The 12,174-nt window shown below is 46.8% G+C and overlaps 1 protein-coding gene across 10 annotated transcripts in view; it reads left to right on the top strand.

The window, feature by feature from the left end:
- The window catches only part of HOXB3 (homeobox B3), a 67,093-nt gene that overhangs the window by 34,278 nt on the left and 20,641 nt on the right, over positions 1-12,174 (top strand). For 4 of the 10 annotated variants that reach the window (XM_069237546.1, XM_069237548.1, XM_069237550.1 and 1 more), the window contains exons 2-3: positions 493-616; positions 1,267-1,464. The gene's annotated coding sequence lies outside the window, so the exon portion shown is untranslated. Of the gene's footprint in view, positions 1-99; positions 617-1,266; positions 1,465-6,978; positions 7,081-7,321; positions 7,522-12,174 lie in introns of those variants that run through there. The other 6 variants (XM_069237553.1, XM_069237554.1, XM_069237551.1 and 3 more) reach the window with 5 other exon arrangements.

Genomic DNA, 12,174 nt, shown 5'->3' with positions numbered 1-12,174 from the left:
TTTACAAAGATATTGTGTATTTGTATATTTGAAACACACGGGCCTCCATTGCTAGAAATGGACAATGTTTGAGTGTGGGTTCACCCCCCCCACACACACACACAAGGGGAGCTTAGGTGGGGGAGGGGGGATGCAGGCAGGCGGCCATGATTTATGTGCTCTTAGTAAATACGTTTTATGTGTGCCAACCGCGCTAAGAAGCAGCTCCCACTTTGGTCTTCCGCTAACTTTGGGCCATTCTAAGGCGCTAGAATGCGGTGCCCTCGTGTGTGACAGCTTGTGGCATAAGGCTATTCAATGCATTAATGAGTGTAATTTCTGCCCAGATGTTTCTCACTGTTTGCAGCCTCTCTGTGTACCTTTATATCACAAAGGGGCTCTCTGGCTGCTGCAATTGCTCACAGGCTGACAAGCAAATAGATAAGGAACAAGATAGATGGCAACCATTGCACGGGGCGGCCCTTGTATTAATTTTCATTTTCTTTCTCAAAGGCAGCATCGAAAATTGTGCTGGGGACAAAATAACATTGAGGTTTTAAGACTCAGAGAGAAAAGCTCGCCGAAGAGACGCCGGGCTTCCCCTGCCCTAACACGTGCAAAATCATAATGGAAAAAGGTGAAAACAGAGACGCACACACCTTGCAGTATAAGGAAAGCCTACAGCATATTCTTTCCACCGCAGGCCAGGCCCGTGCTACAAATGCTAGGTGCATGTGTTTGGAGCTGGAATGAGTGGCAGTGATGTCCGAGGGGTGGTAACACAGACACTACTTTCTTTGAAATGCCCCAGCTGTAGTGGTTCACAACACGGGCGTTAAGGTCCTCCCTATGCGTTAACTTAGCTTTTGCCTATTTAGCTGCTGCAGCTCTCGTTTTAGCGGTGGCGGGGGACCTCCAAGGAAACTATAGAAATAAAATAAGTATGGGCCCCTGTGCCGCACTATTTGTCTAAAGTGCCCGATGCGCAAACAAAGGGAGAAAACGAAAGAACCAAGCCTCATTTCAGATGCATGACCTTAAATTAAAGAAACAAAAATGCAATTTACAGCGCATATGCTGCCTGGAATGTGCGCTCACGAAAGCCAATGGGGACCTCGCTCCTCAGAAGCTTAGAAAGCTGCGAAAAATAGAGGAGGCTTCTAAGGGGCCGTTAAAGTCCATCGCCATTATTTTGTAGACAGAGCGAAGAAAAATGCGAGAATTATACAGAATACCATTAATCATTCGCTGCCTCTAACCGCATCTTCTCCCATTGTTACTGAACAGCGAATCTGCGCGCCCGTCTGCTGCCCCAGAAGGGGGGTGTGGAAGCGAGTGCCAGAAAAATGACTAAGGGCGAAAACTTCTGGAACCACCGGGACAAAAAAAAAAAAAAAAAAGCGCAATAAAAGTTGAAAACTTTTTCTGACTTTACGAAGATGGCAATCACCATGTCTCCAGCATCAGAGGAGGGAAGCACTGAAGGTAATAAAAATGCCGACGGGCATTTAAAGTCTGAATTTTACATTTGAAATGTGTTTTTTTTTATTTTAATTGCATGCTTTGTGGCTTATTTCTGTTGTCTCTGCTTGGCTAGACTGTCCAAAAATGTGAGACACCGAGCTGCTTGTTTACGCACTCTATTTCTGCGGTATCGCCCAGTTTAGAAAGCCTGCACCTAAAGTAGGCCACTTTGCTGTCCCTGCTTCTGTTTTGTACTTGTAATGTTTTACGGTATCTTTTCTTCTTATATAGTCTGCTTGCTTCCGTGATGGGATGCACTTCTTATGGATTTAGTTATATTTTTTTCACGTGCTTTTAAACTGCTGTACAGATATGTGTCAGCATAAAGCTGGCCTGCGTGTTGAGGGAAATGGCGAGACAGGAATTCCAGCATCTCAGCCTCCGGTGTTGAAAGAGAAATGCTATTTATGTTTGTTTTCCCGGCACGATTTTTTTCTGCCAGGTTCTTTTTTTTATAAACCGCAAAACTACAAATACAGAGCGAATGAATCAACAAATTAAAATTTTAAATGGTGGCAAGTGGCTAACTCAGCAGAAAAGAACAGAAACAACAGTATTTCCGTAAGAACACATTTCATCAGTTCAGTTGTTATGGGTTAAATACAGAAGATGAGCGTAGGCACTGACAGCAAACGTTTATTCAGTTTTTATGCTCATTAAAAGGGTACATTTGCAAGATGTTGCTGTGGTTAACTGAGTGGAAGGTGCCCGTGATAAAGACGCGATCGATCTATACATTTCACTGTGTTGGGCTTCAAAGGACAAGTGCAGGTCCTCAGTTTGCGCTCGGAGATTTTGGTCACAGTCGGTCATTTTTAAAACTTTAGGGGACCAAGCCAGGACATGTTCTGGGACCCCCTGTTTAGAACAAGTTGGAATTGTATTACCTATTTTCTGGTAGATCAGGTCTGCATGATGCTATCCAATATAACTGTTAAACTTTCATAAAAACATCTGAAATATGTTTTGTTCGACCCCCAAAAATCCGTAAAAGGACACTGGTTGGAGGGAGATAGACACACCGAGTGAGGGAAGAGGCGGGAAGAAAGAAAGGGATGTTCTGATTTAAAAAAACGAACAAATAAAGTGAGAGTGAGAAAAAACAAAGCGAAATGTAACTTTACAAATGTCCCCTTAAAATGTGTGCCCTGGACAACTGGCCACTTTGCCTATGCCTTGCTCGTGTCTTTATTTCTCGCTGTTTCAAGCGTCTGGCATGGGACGCGGGGGAGATGCAGGGTCCGGCGGGTTCAAGCAGAGGACACGGGCTCACTCTGAGCGATGGGCTGAGTTTGGTAGCCAGAGGATGACCCCGGGAGATGCGTGACCTCTGGAAGTCTTTCTGTAACTCCTCCAGCCTCGGGAGTGGGCAGCGCAATCCCTGCCCTGGCCGGACACCGAAGGCCTGCTCGGGGAGATAAGTGGGGCAGCCTCTGGTTAGCCCTGCTGTTCCTGCCCCTGGGTGACTCTTATCTCCTTGTCCCACCCCAGGGCTTCTTGTTCACTGCCCCGGTGGGGGAGCCAGGGTGGTGCCAATACACTATTAGTTCGGCCCTCACTTGGTTTACTGGAGGTTTAAGAGTATATGAGTGTCCCGTGTTTACGGGGTAAGCGCACGATTTTGTTAACCGCGAGGTAAAACACTTAACCTTAGTTTTTAAAATATGTGCAACGTTTAAATAAAAGAACAGCGGAACAAGTATTGCTAAAATGGTTAATGTGATTAGCTGAGGCGTCGGGGCGCGGACTTTCATGGCCCTTTGGCTTCCATTGAGTTTCAGACGTGTCATCTGCCCGCCGTCCCACTGCTCGTGGGCCAGTCATTGGCATGTACTCACTCACGGGAGGTGCAGGGAGGGGGGACAAGGTATACATTTACTTCATTTCAGAACTGCAGCAGACCCTCCACCTAAAACAAGCGTTGAATTCGCCAAGCACCGAAGAAGGGTGCAGGTGAGGGTGGAGTTTCTAGAACATTCTGGAACATCGCCCCAGGAGCTGCCATTCTGTGTGCTTGTACCCACCAGCCACGACGATCTCCTCAAAATATAACGTCTCTGTTTAAGAAAGCTTTGCAACTCTTTAAAGAAAGGCGAACGCAATTCCTAAGCTATTAAACTTTCATGACTTTTATCGTGTGCATAACCGTGCACACGTCCCAGTGCACATGCTTCAGTGTGTAATCGGCCTACTGCACCTAGCCGAATCAGGTACTGAAATTTACAAGCATCTCTTGTGCTTCTTGATATTTACGAGTCTCCAAAGAATTTAGGGGCGCCTATTGTGGGTGAACTGTTAGGGTACTTTCTTAACTTCAATGAGATTTTGTAGGAAAAAATAAAGTAAATGTGCACGGCAATATGTCCCGCTTGCCTGGCGTTATCTGTGGACAGAGAATCTGTAAGGTATGCAGATTGTTATACGGAATGTGTGTCTGTTTCTTTTCACACTGGCACACACAGTATACCCATCTAAAATTATGTGAATATGCCGGAGAAAGCTATGTATTTTACACACGTGTATACATACTTTCTTTTGTGCAGTTGTGAACACACAGGCATAAGTGTTTATATAATGGGAGGTTTGTAATTGAATATTGGTAAAGCAAGTGTTATACAAAACGTAGATTCACAAAAAAAACTAGCAAACACACCTGCGCCTATTACTGAGAGGAACTACAAAAGATGGTGAATAGGCGTTGTTTTAAAATTGTGTGTGTGAGTCTGTTGGTACAGATGCATACATATATAAATACGTGTTTTCAGGGTTTTATTGCCCAAAATGCACTTGTATATAAAGACATATATCTCAAGGAACCATGAAAACCATTCCAAAGAGCTTTAAATATGCCATGACTACTAGGGTTTATGCTGCAATGAGACTAAGTTATGCAGCAAGGTTATACAATTATTCACCACATTCTCTGACTATTATTTTCAGTCATTTCAGCTGGACACAGTAATTTAAGTCACTGCAGAGTTAGATACGCTTTAAAAAAAAAAAAAGAATTTTCAAGGTAACTGCCATAAAATAAACAGGTAATATAAAACTACATAATGGGTAACACCTGTAAAATGCCTTCTGTGGCTTCTGGTGATATTCAGAAACAATGAGCTGTATGAGGTCACCAGAAATCCTCGATGGCAGTACTGGGCCATATTACATGGCTATATATATATATATATATGTTCGGTACATACAAAGTAAAACAGACTGAATGGACGTTTTTATTATTTCATGGTTTATGGGGTTGGTGTATTGATCGGATCTAAGGCAAAAAGTGCACGTGAAGCTCAGGCATGGTTCTGAACGCCCATTTTGCATTGTAAAACATACGCCTGCTTTTTAGAAAGCGACAATTTACTGCAGGGTGGATGGGGCGGTTTTATGGGAGACGTGGGAACTTCTGTCAGCGTTGGGGGGGTTGTTCATTTGGAGTCAAACAAACGCGTTGTTTCAGATGGTTTCTAAACAGAAAACAAGACAAATAGTCGCCAAATGTCCCGTGCGTCGCCAATATGCTGCGTGTGTAAGGGGGTGGGGGGCTTGGTGAGGAGGGGGTAGCGGCAGAGGACGGCTGGGAAGCGCTTTGCAGATTCTCCCAGCGTGTTGCGTGAACTGGCAGATTTATGATGGTCATTGGAGGCGGCGGCTTTAAATCGCTAAACCACGCCGTTTTTCTCACTATATAAACGTAGGTTTTTATCTCCACAAAGAAAGTGTCTTTGAAAGCCCTCCCTGGAAGCCCGGCCGAGCCCGCTTGTCTCATTTCCCTTTCTTTGAAGTCTCCATATTGGGCTTTAATTAAAACCGCACTCCTAAATTAGCGAGGTCTTATTTTATCCTGGTAAACATTTTTTTTCTTGCTAGTGTTTCTTTGGTTATGTTTATTTGTAAGGTTTTTAGTCATTCCGTTTAAAATTCTGATTTTCATTTCCCTTTGGTGTATTTGTTTAAGGCGCCGTGTTCCTGGTTAATTTCTAAAGATGAATTCGTGAGGATGGCGACCCTGTTTTGGATATGTTGATGTCTTCTAATAGTTCTTGTATAACTACTACGGAGAAGCACGTATTTTAAGCATAATAGAAGGTCTAACCCTGGTATCAGACCCCTTCTAGTTTCTCACATATTTAACATTTAAAAAAATGTGTGTATTTTTTTTTTCTTAGAAGGCATCTGTGGCTTTGTAGCCATGAGGGTAGGAATCTGCAATGGCAGGTACATCTTTTCCCAGTTTGTGGGTCACTTGCTCGCCCTTCTTTCGATGCGTGCATGCTCTTTTTATCATACATGATTCTGTGTGGAGCCCTATTCGGGGTCCCCCTACCCCCCACAGGCATCTACATATATATATTTCATTTTAAACAGTCCCCGTGATTGCTCCTGCGGTGAGAGGCACCCACTGCCATTGTCTGTAACGCTGCTCCCCTCCTATTGTTTACAGCCTTTGAATGGAGGGGAGCTAACATCCCCATCCCAAAATGGCGACGACACAGCCGTATAACGCTTTCTTGGCAGGTATAGGCGCAAATGCAGACCCGTTTCAAGCTAGTTTTCGTTAGTCTCGTGCAAACTCAAAGCGCCCACTGCTTCGCTACCATGACATGTCGGGCGCCTAGGAGACTAAGCACTGCAACCCCAACATATCTCCCCCGTTTGGAGAAGAATAAAGGGGTCAGGAGAGTGTTTCTTTCCCATATCCTTGGCTTGGAGAGGAAATACCAGCCTCTGCCTTCGCTATAAGGGAACCGGCCACCCCCCCCCCCCCCCCCCCCCTCCCCCGGCAGAAGGTCTAGAGGATACGGGTCTAGTGGATTTTAATTCCTTACTTTACTGCACGGTGGTTAGTCTTGAAAGGGTTCATGAGTACACCAGCCAAGTCCGATGTTGTTTGTGGAAACAGGGATGGCCAGGTGGGCTGCCGGGTGGACAATGCGGGGATGGGTAGGTTGGGTAGAGACAGGTATGACAGTCGTAGTTTGTATATGTAAAGACAAACATGCGTAAAGTTGGCGTTGAGTGCCCACCTATATGTCACACTCATGTGCCTCTCCTGCATGCTTATACGTTTTACCTAAATGTCTTTCACCCAGCCATAGACATACGTGTGAGCGTGTGTGTTCTTAGTGATAATGCGTGTACACCGGCGGATCACCGTATCCGCTCATGAATGTGTATTTGCCTAGAAACATTTTTAACATGTGTGGGTGAAATATGTGAATTGTATGAACATTTTCCCCCAGTTAAGATTTTACAAGAACAAACGCTACTGTGGAAGGTCATAGTGGTCCTTTGAGTACGAAAGTGAGAGACCCCTCAGCCCCTCAAACCCCCTCCCCAAGATCACGTGATTCATTAAATAATTAATGCAGAGGTTGCAGAATAGATATGTATTCGTCAGGAAAATCGCAGACACGGTCTCCCTGTGTCTGACGTGAAATTCAACTGTCCTTTAAAAAACAAGCCTACGGCAGGGGGGGAGAGAGAGGGAGAGCGACGGAGAAGGGGAGAGAGGGAGGGAGCCGTGCCATAAAGCGATTCTGGGAGCCGAGCCCAGACCGTGGGCAGGAACACACTGTAAGTAGCAGGGTATCCCGCGCCTGTGTGTCCATGGAAATTCATTCTTTGTTATTAATGTTATTGTCGTAAAATCTGACAAATAGCCATCTTCATTGGGGGCCATTTCTCTTCGCAGGGGCAGTGCAGTCTGCGTGTGTGTTTTATCCCATGCAGTCATTTCGTTGCTGTTTTTTTTTTTTGGAATATGCCTTCTCTCTCCCCCAGTCAGCGCGCGTTTTCCCACCATCCCTGATTTATGGCAGGGAGTCTGTCACTGCCGGGCTGCCATTGTTGTGTGTTTGTGAGCGAGTTGTGTTGTTTACGGGGTGCCCGAGATAAATCATTGCTCAACTCAAAAGGATGTGCTGGGCGATGGCTGCGCAGCGATGGGAAGAAAGGGAGCCGGGCTTCGCCGCTGATCATGTCTGTTTCCCCCGAGATGTGTGGAAAGCCGCATCGGTAAATCGGGGCACTGAAGACGGGGGTTTCTTATTGCTACATCTAGAGTGGGATGTCAAGAGACATTTGTTCATATGTATTAAAACGGGCGCCTTGATGGCGTCCCCCAGCCTGCTAGGAGCTGGCATGAAAAGAAGCTGCCTGCAGCCTGACATCACAGCATTCCTTTGCCCTGGGTAGCCTCAGGCACCCAGCCGAGCTCCCCGGTGGAATATTAACAGGACACCAGGCTGATCTGAGCCTCGGACTCCGAAGGATGAAAGGGGTCTACTTGTGTATGAGTGTCTGTCTGTGTGCCTTTATAAACTGCTGCAGGTGGTCAAGAGATACGCTACAGAAGTGGCTGAACGAGGGCAGGACTGGCACTCTGCTGCCACCACGGCAAAGTGGTGATTTCAACAGATTGTGGGTTATTGCTTCATAACACCTCGATTGCATTTGTGTGGAGTTACAAGTTGTCTTTTAAGGACTGGGCTAGAACCCGCTAGGGATGCGCAGCTTTCCGGGGTGCGTGAATTGCACTGAGGAGAGTGCATGGCACGGTAGTGATCAAGGTACATACATCCTGATGAGTATGAAGTTGCGCTGTACTGTAACCATGAAAGTGGAGGACACGCAGTGGTGATGTTATTGGTTCTATGTAAACGACGAATGTGCACGATATTTCGGTGTTGATGGTGTGAAGGCACACCGTTGTGCAGCACTCTTAAGGATGCTGGAGGCGCCCAGCTTTAAAACACTGTAAAGGCGTAAATAATGCCCAGTATTCAGGAGCTGATAAGGGTCACCTTACTGCAGCAACGTGAGCTGTGCGCGGTATTGTGGTGTTGGCAATGGTGCATCTTATTGTATGCTGACTCCGTTCGGGCTATTGGCATGTAATGATGCTGATGAGACCGGGTCATCTTTTGTGGTGGCGAGTCACTACACGTGGTGCTGATAGTGAAACGTTTCATGTGGTGCTGAGGACGATGTATATGTCACTGTGGCGCTGATGAAGGTGCCTCTTATTGGATGATAATGATGCAGGGGGGCAGTGGTGCTGATAATAGTGCCTCCTGTTGTGGCGATGATGCTGTGTGGGGTTTTGTGGTGAAAATAATGATGCTTGGGGGGGCTGTGGTGCTTATAATAGTGCCTCCTAATGTAGCGATGATGCTGTGTGGGGTTTTGTGGTGAAAATAATGATGCTTGGGGGGGCTGTGGTGCTTATAATAGTGCCTCCTAATGTAGCGATGATGCTGTGTGGGGTTTTGTGGTGAAAATAATGATGCTTGGGGGGGCTGTGGTGCTTATAATAGTGCCTCCTAATGTAGCGATGATGCTGTGTGGGGTTTTGTGGTGAAAATAATAATGCTTGGGGGGCTGTGGTGCTGATGATAGTGCATCCTATTGTGGCAACGATGCTGTGTGGGGTATTGTGGTGAAAATAAAGATGGTTCTTACTGCAGTGACCCCCTTGTGCGCACATTGTGGTGCTGATAATAGCGCATCCTATCGTGGCGATGAGTGCTGTGTAGGGTAGTGTGGTGAAGATAATGATGCATCTTACTCCAGTGATCCCTATGTGCAGCAACACAGTGTGGTGATAATAGTAGTGTAGCCTGCTGTGGTGATGAGGACTGTGGGGGGGTACTGTGGCGAAGATGATGCATCGTGCTGTAGTGATCCCTTTGTGCAGCTCAGTGTGGTGAAGATTATAGTGAAGCCTGCTGTGGTGATGACTGCATGGGGGTATTGTGGTGAAGATAATGATGCTTCTTACCGCGGGGATCCCTATGTGCAGCACACTGGTGCAGATAATAGTGCAGCCTACTGCGGTGAAGAGCACTGTGTGTGCGGTATTGTGTAAATAACAATGCATCTTACCGCAGTGATCGCTAGGTGCAGCACTTTGTGGTGCTGATGACAGTGCAGCCTACTGTTGCGATGGGGCCTGATATTTTGCTCCTAATGAGGAGTGGCTCTTTTGTAGCCCGTGCACTGGAAGGGACATTGAGGTGCTGTTACGAACTGTAGGGAGTGGGTGGTGTCGCTGATCTCCAGGTGATGAGGATGAGTATGGACTCTGTTATGGTGCAGAGATTGAAGGGCCTACAGTGGTGATGTGGATTGCGGGTCCGTGGTGCGGATCGTGGGGTCTCTTAAAACCAGGACTGTACATTTGAAGTGGTGCTTGAAGGCTGTGGATTGTTTTGTGGTGCTGACAACGGTGCATCTTGCTGTGGTGATGAGGACTACGGAGGATATCATCGTGATGTTGATTGTGAGGGTATTGTGGTGGGATAGTGCTGCAACCTACTGTAGTGGTACCCAGGTGCAGCAGATTGTGGTGCTGAGGACAGTGCACACGTGTGTGGCCCACCCATATTATTGTGACAATGAGCACTGGGCAGGGGTTGGTCCTGCTTATAATATGGTGCATCTTATCTGGTGCCGATCACTTTGAAGGCTATGGTAGTGTTGGTGATAACCGTCCCCGTTTTGTGGGTATTGCGGCCTTGATGATGCCATTGGGATGATGGTGACCGTGTAGGGTATTGTGGCGCCACTAGTGGGGCCTCTTTTGTGCGTGTAATTGCAGTGCTGGTAATAATGCGCATGTTGTGGCGATGAGGGCCGCGAGGAGAGATCTTTTGTGGTGATGAGAACTGTGCAAGGTAATGCAGTGGCAATAACTGAGTGTCACGAAGAACACTGTCTCATACGCATAATAGTGCACCTTATTGTAGCGCTGATGGTGGTGCATATTTACGGCGTTGAAAGGGGTGCATGTCGGGGTGATGAGGACGGATCTCAGTATGTAGCTCTTAATAATGGTGCATACTGTTTTAGTGATGTGGGTTGTACATGGTAATCTGCAGAGCATTTTACACATTTATCGCGTAGTCTGACAGTGTACACGGTATGCACAGAGAGTACGTGATATGTCTGTGGCCATACAAAATGCCTCACGCAATGCTGTGCACGAGAATGTAAATATGTGTTCAATGTGTGGTGCAGTCATTTGTGTGTTAGAGCACTGGTGGCAGAGATTACAAGGCCTCTGGCGGTCATAATCTCCAGCCGGATGCCACATATTTTGCTAAGGAAAGATATGCTTGAATGTCACGCTATGGTGTCCTGGAATATGCGGGAAGGTGTACATTTGACGTAAGCCAAGCCACTTTACTTAGCTCCCTGTGCAGGTCTCTCCACCTGGCCCCGGGGCATGGCAGCTTCTGCAGCTGCCGCACCTGGAAACACCTGGGGCTGAAGGGCATTAGGAAGATGGGATCCGGGACCTCTGGGCACAATCTCCAAATACTGGAGGCAGACGAGCCACCGGCTTGAAGGGGGGCGAAGGGTCGCCGAGAGATCAAATCACAGACATGTCCTTGTAAAGCGAACGTGTTTTTGTTGCATATAATCAATGGAGGGCGAAAACGTAGATATTAAAGTCTTCATGAGCTCGTAGGGTTTCTTTTTCCTTTAATTTGTATCTGATTGCTCGCTGGTTGTTCCTGCTGCGAGTCCTCCTTTTTCGCCCTTCTCTTAAACCTCTCTCTTCTGAAAAAGTCGTCATCTTCGTCATTTTCTTCTGTGGCACTAACACCACACTTCAGTGTTCCATTCACTCGTAAGGCTTCTTTCCTTATGTTTCATTTCCTCTGCTTGTTTACTTTGCTTTTTTTGAAGCTTGTCTTCCTTCCTCCTCCCCTCCATGTTTTACTTTGACTTGTTTCCTCCAGAACACTCCTTGTCCTTTACTGCTTTATCCTCCTTTTACTGTCGCAGGGGTGCACACACTTTTTTGTTCTCCTTCCCTCTTCTTGACGCCTCGTCCTCTGAACATGTCGCTCTCAGTTTCTCAGATCGTCACAGTTCTTAGTCTCTGCTTTGGCTTGCGAGGCCTGGCTAAGCACAAATATTAAGCATTCATCCTCAGCTTTCTTTGCTAATCTACACCTTTGTGCTATGAAATAAGTTCGAATCCAAATGGCCATAAAGTGTCTCTATCAGGGGAAGAAGACCCGCTGGTGGGTGCGGGGAGCGTCCTCCTTTGGCAAACGCATTTATTCATTTAAGTTGCTAGTTTGTAACTCATATTACGTAGGACTTGGACATGGAGTTGTGGTGCTTTGGGATGAAAGTTCTATGTAGCGCCTCCCCACAACACGGTAGCTCTGCATTAGGCTGATGTTCGTTGTATAACCCGGGTCACTGCTCCAGCCACTTTCCAAAGAGCCAAACTTTGCCAGCACCCCGGCCGCTCTGCCAAGCCCTGCCTGAAGTGCCCACCCATAGGTCGGTCGCTTGAGGACCGGCCAGCCCTGGCTCTGCACCGAGCAGGCAGGCGTGGTGAACAAACACGGGCCTGGGCATTAGCCCTGGGTAATAAATCTCATTTTCATATCAGAGGCTGCCCACATCTGTTAGCGTGGCCGTAAAGGAAACGAGTTTGATTTCCAGGCAAATCTGCCCAAATTGACGGCAGCATCCACTCCCTGCGCAGAGGAAACGGGGAGGAATGGAAGCTAATTGCCATTCGGGTCTATTTGTATTTGAATTTATCAAGCACTGATCCTTATTTCAAAACTCTCACTTCAATGAGTATATGTTCCTAGCTCGTCTCGGGCCTCCATACAGGCCTGCAGAGGTGATCTTTCGTGT

This window comes from Pleurodeles waltl, chromosome 6 (assembly GCF_031143425.1).
Source record: "Pleurodeles waltl isolate 20211129_DDA chromosome 6, aPleWal1.hap1.20221129, whole genome shotgun sequence".
In the NCBI taxonomy this organism is placed as follows: Eukaryota; Metazoa; Chordata; class Amphibia; order Caudata; family Salamandridae; genus Pleurodeles; species Pleurodeles waltl.
This window is presented reverse-complemented; position numbering and strand designations above follow the sequence as displayed.